Below are 8,786 nucleotides of genomic sequence, written 5' to 3' on the forward strand. Positions count from 1 at the left end.
TCCAGCCCATAACTTGTGTTTTTAATGATCAAAGAAACTAAGAGTAGACTCTGCGTGTAGCTGAAGAATTAACCATATCAGCTCTTCTCTTCCAAAGACGTTGGCCACAAAGAGGAAGAGTTGAGGATGGACAGCAAGTACCTTCCTAAGACTCTGTCATCCTAGCTCTGAGTTCTAATTTACTAGGTCTGGGTTAATATTCATCAAATGTTTATAATTTGTTTACATTTGAATAATAAGAATTATTTTGTGTACATGGATTTATTAAATTTGTACATAGATTATGGCTAAAACAATATAATATCATTGATAGGTTTAGTAAAAACCGAGTATAATTTTAATCAGAATTCTGTACAATCATTCTAGGATTTTCCACAAGAAAACATACCTGTAGCTATTTTATTTTTAATTACTTCTCATTAATGATAAAAAGATCAGTGTGAAAACCAAAGTCTATACAAATTCTCAAACCCAAAAAAGAAAAATGCGCCACTCACAAATAACTGATACTGAGTATGTCCTCTGAAGCTAGGTGTTCTGAATTCCCTGGAGCCATGCCAGGCTGGCATCACTGATCTTCCTCACCCAGCCTTCTAGCTCAGTGGTTCTCCACCGATGGGACTCGACCCCATCCAAGGGGTCACCTAAGACCATCAGAAACACTGATGTTTATGCTGTGATTCATAACAGGAGCAAAATTATAGTTATGAAGTGTCAACAAAAGTAATTTTATGGTTGGGGGAGTCACCAAACATGAAGAACTGTATTAAAGGATCATAGCCTTAGGAAGGTTGAGAACCACTGGGCTTGATGAATGCATGAAGTTTCACATCTCTAGTTCTGCTTATTGTTCTCCTGGATGTGAATTCTTTATAAGTCCTAACTGCCCTCCAAGTGCTGGCACCACTCCCAGCCCTCAGAGCCTAACAGTGTTTCTTACCTCGGCACCGTAACATGTAACATGTCTTTTCTGTGGCATGTTAGGTGTGCAGCCGTTCATGTCACCAGTATCTGACAGGACGCCCCCTGTAGGACAGAAGCTGTACATTAGGTAAAGCTGGCAGCTCAGAGCATGTCCAGCCCATCCTAGGAATTGCTGATTTCTCACTGTATCTGACCACAGCATGGCTTCCAGAAGCATGCAGTGGTAGTTGGTGGGTGGAGTTTTCTTCATACTGTTGATGCTAAATAGTAACAGAGGAAAAGTCCATGAAAATTGAAAATGAGCTCTTTCGTAGTTAATTATTCATGTTTCTTTTAAACGACTCCCAATATTTTTAGTTTTTAAGGTCACTTCCAAGCTAATGATGGGAACACATCTCATAAGATTGTATCTTTGCATGATACAAAGCCTGGAAATTGCATTTTTCCAAATTCGTGATTTATTTTTCCACATCCTTTTTTCTGACATTGATTTTTACCTCAATATCCTACTTTTAAATCATTGCCCAAAGGAGGGAATCCTCAGGCAGAAGCCTCATCCATCTGGTAACCTAGGATGCTCATAGCTTCACAGGTGTCTTTATTAATTACTGAAGCTCACCCACTATTGAAGCAGAAACAATTTTGCATCATATACAAGGAAGGAGCAGCCATCCCATCAATAATAGATGTCATTGTTATTTGTAGGGTATCAAAGGATGAAGAACCTTTGACTTGACAGAGGGTCTTTCAGAGTCAACAGAGTGAGTTTAGGTAAAAACACACCTTGGAGGAAGAAGACAACAGGCTTCCTGGAGCACGGGTGGGGAATGAGGAAAGATTTACACTGAAAAGAATCAGAGAAAATGGGTGACTGATCAGGCAGTAAACTGTCTCTGTCATCTCTTAGTTTTGGAAGCTGTTTGTATGTACTTCCTACTTCAGTAGAAATTTTATTCCTTCTTGTCTCTAATGGGTTTTGAAGATGAGATAGTTACAGTTTCACAGTTAGACATAAATTGTTTAGGATTTAAGAAAGATTTTTAATTGATAAATAAAAGATACGGTAATGATTTAGGTACAAAACTTTAGACTCACCTAGATAGGCTAGATAGTATTTTCTTCAAGGTTGCCAAATACAAAGGAGCTAAACATTTTGAATGTGACCTTTACATATGTCTTTCCTAATTGTTAAATAACTGTTCTTACTCTATATAGTTTATTATAAAAAGTTGTTAACTCCATGTGCAGTTGGAAAACACAACCAAACAAAAATAATCAGAGTTATAAGAACTCTTATGTTTGATGAAATATAGCTAAGCCAAACATTAATTATGATAAATTATTTTTAAAATTGTTAAAGATTAATTGAAATCTAAAATGAAAGCCTGTTCAATTTACCCACAAATCTCAAAATAGACCATGTATTATGAGAAAATCTTCTTAGCCAAAATTATATGTTTTATTTTATTATAAAATCAGCCCTCTGCAGAAAAACTTCTTCCTGCATTAGACAGCAATTCACACAGACTAGTCAATATGCGAAGGCTAAGAGTCTGTGGGGTGCTGAGTCATAAATGATCCCTGCATCACAGCCCATCCTCCCATAACTCAAGCATCATCTCAGAAGAGGGGCAGAGATTGATTTACATTCAGAAATTTAGATGCACCAAGATAGGAAAGATGACTTCTTCAAGGCTGTCAAATACAAATAGCCAAAACACTAAAAATGTAACATTTATATAATTCCTGATTGTGTCATGGTTCTTCTTGCTGTAGGTAATATATTGTATATATGTGTAATAATATACATGTATATGTAAAAAATAAAACTAAAAAATTTAGATTACAAAAAAATTAAACCTAAAAAAACTCCCCCAAAATAAAGAGGGGCAGAAAGATCCTAAGAGACAGAAACAGTCAGCATCTTCAGGTAAACATTATGTTCTGGGTAGGACAGGGTTATCACACAGATGAACCTACACTGGCTTCGACTGCATGCACAAGACATGTACAGCATCAAGCCAGCCCAAATTCTAACACACACACACACACACACACACACACACACACACACACACACACACACACGAGACTCATGAAGTCCCACCTATTATCTCTGAGGAACTACTGGAAATCACTGGCTGCTGAGATATCAAGAGCCAGTTGTCTTCAGGGATGTTATCACTCAGGGATTACCCACTCTCCAGCCAGTGGATCTGCATCCATCCACATCCAGGAAGTCCTAAGGGGATTCCGTGGGTTAATACGGAAAGAGCATGTCAAGTGTGAGGGGAAAATAGTCTGAGGGACAGGGGAAAATTGGAAGAAAGGGCATGGAGGGATCACTTGAGTAAAACATGATACACATATTAAAAAAAAAAAAATGAAAACAGACTATGCTGAAAACATTATCTTCTATTGTCAAGCAAGAAAATGGTGGGAGAATTTAAAACACTATATGGCCCAATCTCATCAACATGGAGAAATTATTTGATACAGACTGTCATATTCGTACACAAGCTTTAAAAGGGATGAACCACTGCCATAGAAAGAAAGAAGTGAGCAATTGGAAGTTGGAAAGGCCAAGTAACACAAGTTAGCAGTGTCTGTAGCTACTCAGTAAAGTCATGCCTTTGATCTTCACAATCAATAATCTATCATATCTCCTGCTTTTTCTCCAAGCCCTGAATTCATGCATTGAAGACATTGGAACCAATTTGTCTTGGGGACCCACTAGAAATCTGTTAACATTCGTGGAAACAAAGTATTGTGGTGACTTAGTGCTTCAGACAACAAAATAATCATTGTTATGGTAGACCCAAAATGTACATTTGTAATAAACTAAACATCTTGTTATTGCAAATATAAATAAGCATTTAATTTTATTTTGCTTGGCCAAGTTTCTAGGTCTTGCCGTTTTGTCATTTATTGAAAATGTATTTTTAGTTCCAATACTAATTTAATTTTAGTTTTAATATTGATAATTTTCTTTTAACAAAAATGTTACTGAAATAAAATGGTTCTTAATGATGTTCTGCTATACAGAGAGACCAGTGCCTAGTCCAATGGTCATCTGAAAGGATTCCTCCAGTAGCTGCTAGGAGCAGGTGCAGAAGGATTGTAGAATCTAGAGGAGTCACGGATACCAGGAGAACATGGCCCACAGAATCAACTAAGCAAGGTTCACAGGGGCTCACAGAGACTGAAGTGGCAATCACAGAGCCTGCATGAGCCTGTGCTAGGTCCTCTGCATATATGTTATGGCTGTTAGTTTAGTTTTCTCGTGGGACTCCTAGCAACAGGAGTGGAGTGTCTCTGGCTCTTTCACCTGCTCTTAGGACCCTTTCCTTCTTACTGTACTGGGAGGCCTCACCAAGCCCCATTATGAGGGTTTGTGCCTAGTTTTATGGTATCTAGTTGCTCTGTGTTCAGTTCATACCCCTGGGAGGCCTGCTGGTTTCTGAAAGAAAAAGGAGAAGGAGTGGATCCGGGGGATAGGGGACTAGGGTACTGAGATGAGTAGAGGGAGGGGAAACATTGGTCTGGATGCATTGTATGAGAGAAGAAATATAATAATAATAATAATAATAATAATAATAATAATAATAATAATAATAATAATAATAATAATAATAATAAACAATAACAACAACAACAACAACAACAATAATAATAATAATAATAATAATATATTGATAGTACTTTCTATATACCTAAAAAAGAAAATAGTTTTTTTTTCATACAACATAGTTTTATTAAGGTTTTCCCTCCCCCTACTCCTTCCAGTTCCTCCTCCCCTCCCTCCCCATTTGGATCCATTCCCTTTCTGTCTCTCCTTAGGAAAAAAAAACCAGGCATCTAAATACTAATAATAAAGTAAGATAAAACAAAATAAAACCAACTTCCATTGGAAGAGGACAAAGTAACCGAACAAGAAAACGGCAAAGAGAAAGCACAAGAAATGCATAGAGATGTAGTGACACACATTTCCACACACAGAAATCCCATAAAAACACAGAATCTGGAAGCCATGATATATATGAAAAGGACCTGTAGGGTATAGATAAATATTAATTAATTAATTAAATTAAAAGCTCTGACAACATAATGAGACAAAGAACCTCTAAAGATGCCAATGAGCTAGTTTTCTGTTGGCCATCCTCTGCTGTGCATGGAGCCCTTTTGTTCTACCATTGAGACTCCATTATAGAAAACTAATGTTTCATTTACAAGTGGTTACAAATTGGAGACAGCTTCTGTTAGTGATGGAATATGTGTCCACTTTTCCTTTCAGGTCTAGAACTCCCATCTTGCAGACCCATGCTACCACAGTCTCTATGAGTTCATCTGTGTGTCAGCCCTGTAGTGACAAATAGGGTAATAGTTCGTTATTCCCATAAGCTTTGTGGCACTATTGTACCAGTGTATCCTGCAGGTGGGTCACTCTTGAAGGTTTTGTGGTTGGGTGGGTGTTTACCTTTCTCTTGTGGTAGCATGGAGACTACGTTCAGTCCATAGAGGTCAAGGCTCCAGATAGGCACCAGCTCTACTTCCCCATGCTCAGGGAGTTGTGTAGGTGTTATATTTAGCAATACGGTCTTACCATCAGTTTGTAGAGAGCCACCATAGCCTTGTCAATAGCCAGGGTTCGTTGGGGATTTCCATGGGACCTATTTGGTCAAGATCGGCATTATATCTGCATTATATGTAACCCATTCCTAGCACTAGAAGCTTCTTCGTCTGGTCATGAGAGAGTTCCAGTTGGGGCTCTGTCTCCCCTGTTATTTAGTGATTTTATTTAGATTCCCTTCATATATGCATATTTTATAAGAAGTTTCTACTGGATTAGGTTTCCATATAACCCTTCAAATGGACCATAGTTTTAGCTGAACTTCGACATATTCCCTCCTTTACGTCCTCTTCCCTTCCTCTCCCTGTTTGACCCTCCCATTCCAGTCTCCCACCACCGATCCATAGCTATGTCTTCTATTTCTTCTTCATAGAGAGATCCATCCATCCCCCCATTCCACGTTTTCCACCTAACCTCTGTGGTTTCCCTGATTGTAGCTTACCTAAGTTTTAGCTTTAATACTTTATTTTTTAGAGATTTGCAATGCAAAAAAGTGGTCTTAGAATGAATGGCCAACAATCTCTTTATGAAAAATTATTTTTATTACATATAATCATATTCTATGCTACAGACTTAGATAATAATTTTTGAGCTATGTCTTTAGGAAGTGGAACATGTAATTCAAATAAATATGGATGTATTCCCAAGTGGACTTCAAATGTGAGGAAGAGATTTTAATTTTGATGTATTTATTTGTTCATTGAGAATTTTATTCAGTGTATTTTTATCATATTCTTTCCCACTCCCACCCTTTCAGCTTCATGGTCTTTTTCTTAAAAGAAATAAAAACAACAAAAGAATTCATGAAAGCCATGGAGTATGATTTATGCTGGCTGCATACCCCTGAGCAAGAGGTTGCATGGAGTGAGTTTGACATGCCCAGTGTCACTCCACTGAAGAAAACTCCTTTCTCCTGACTATCAATTGCTAGTGACTTCTTGGCCAGGGTTGGACTTCATGCCTACTCTCACCTCTCCATGCTGAGAATTTGAATTCTTATGAATAACGGTCAATTACATGACCTCAAATTTCCTTACATGAATCCTGTTTCCTCAATATCATTTACACCATAAAGTTGAGGTAACATATAATTTAGTTTTTACACATTTAACTTTATTTTAAATTCAGAATTTCTCCGGTAGACTGAGTATTTTAGTGTTTTGTTGTTGTTGTTTTGTTTTGTTTTAATCTAGATGTTGGGCACTCAACTCCCAGTGTAACATATTTGAAGATGTGAGTTTCTGGGGGTGCCCAGGTGCGATGAAGTTAGGGTATGAGGCCACAATTACATTAGTTCCCCTATAAGAAAATGTTGCACCGCTCTTTCTCCCACATCCCCCAGCTCTCTCCTGGCTGAGTTCCCCTCCACATGAGCACACAAAGGAGCCCTGTGACGTTCAGAGAGACATCAGCTTCTGCCAGTTGAAAAGAGACCTCAAGTGAAACCAATGTTTCTATCACTTTGATCTTGGGTTTCCAGTCTATAGAGCTATGAGAATTAAATTTCCATCTTGTGGTGTCTCACTTTGGGGTATCATATATTAGAAGACAGCTTCAGAGTGGGTAAATTATGCATATACATTCTGTTTCTGTTTCATCGCTGCATAAAACCTCTACATATTTACCACCTCAGACCAATACTTTTGGAGTAACTCACTGGACCCTACCAGGAAAGCCTCCTGGAAATGGCGAGTCTGCATTCTCATTTAAAGACACATCAGGGAAAGAGTGGGATCCCATGCACATCCTATAAATTGTGCACATCGACTTCTATGCCACGCCTATTTCCCCAACAATGCCACCACTGGGTCAACTGGAGATGTCTATCACCATCTTCTGTGAAGCTTGATTTCCTGGTACAGTAGCGGCATAGGAATGTCACGCTGGGGTTTCTTTCACATGTTATGTTCTGAAGTGACAGTTGCCAGTATTGTGTTAGAAATATTATATTGATTACAAGCAAATTGCACTTCTTATACACTCTCAAAGAGAGGGGACCCTTCAAATGTGAGGCTTTCAGGTGGTTGAAATGGCAAGGGGTAGCACTTCAGGGTTAGGCTGCCATGGAGAGTTGTCAAATAATTTCTTGCGAAAGGACACCAATTGATCCCCTGTGAGAAGTGGTGCCATGAATCTCTCTCCAGTGACGGGCTGGTAATGACTTATTTCTGTTTGCTGTATAAAAGTTTAAAGTACTTGGATAGTTGTGCCATGAATCAGCGCCTGTCCCCAACTCCTTACAGAAAATTCTCACTTCATCAGCCACTCTGCCCCTTTGTTGGAAACCCTTTATTCTGTCTCTTTATTGGAGCAGCTGCCCTGCTGGCCACTTCTGAGGCTAGGGAGGGGGTTATTCCAGCAGGAACTGTAAGTCTCATGCACAGACACCAATATTAACGTGCACGTGACTCTGCCACACACTGTCAAGGATATCTATATGCCTGTCAAAAATATTTACTTGTCTGGTTGGCCCTTGTCCCCATCCTGTTTTCCACCTTGACTGCAGGTTTCTATCAGCAAATGTCTGCCTGTTCACTGTTTGTATGCCACACCTTTAGTACCAGTCTCAGCTGACTGTTATGGGTACATAGGGACGATTAACTGAAGTCGGCTCATTTCTTGGCTATTGCAGTAGGATGCTCCTCTTGCTGAAGGACTTGCTTTCCTACAGATGTGTGAGTCTATATACCTGGGAATTTTTACAGAAGAAACTGAAACGCTTAATTAAAAAAATTTTATTTAAGTAATTTATTCAGATTACATCTCAATTGTTATCCTCTCACTTATATCCTCCCATTCCCCAGTCCTCTCTCCCTCATCCTATTCCCCTCCCCTAGGTCTGTGACAGAAGGGGACCTTCTCCCCAACCACATGATCACAGCCTATCAGGTCTCCTCCTGGTAGCCTGCTTACTCTTCCTCTGAGTGTCAACAGGTCCCCCACCAAGGGGAAGTGGTCAAACAGGGAGCACCAGAATTCATGTCCAAGTCAATCCCTGATCTCCACACAGCTGTGGAGAATGTGTTGTCCATTGGCTAGATCTGGATAGGGTTCTAGGTTTGCTGCATGTACTGTCCCTGGTTGGTACAGTAGTTTGAGCAGAAACATTTAAAATTTATAAATGATATCTCTTTGCCCAGTTTGGTAAGGCTGATCATGTTGTACTTCCTCTAATGCCTGGGAAATGCTAATATTCTACATTTTACTGTTAATAAAGTTTCCAAAATATAGG

This window comes from Acomys russatus, chromosome 11, assembly GCF_903995435.1.
Source record: "Acomys russatus chromosome 11, mAcoRus1.1, whole genome shotgun sequence".
Classification (NCBI taxonomy): Eukaryota; Metazoa; Chordata; class Mammalia; order Rodentia; family Muridae; genus Acomys; species Acomys russatus.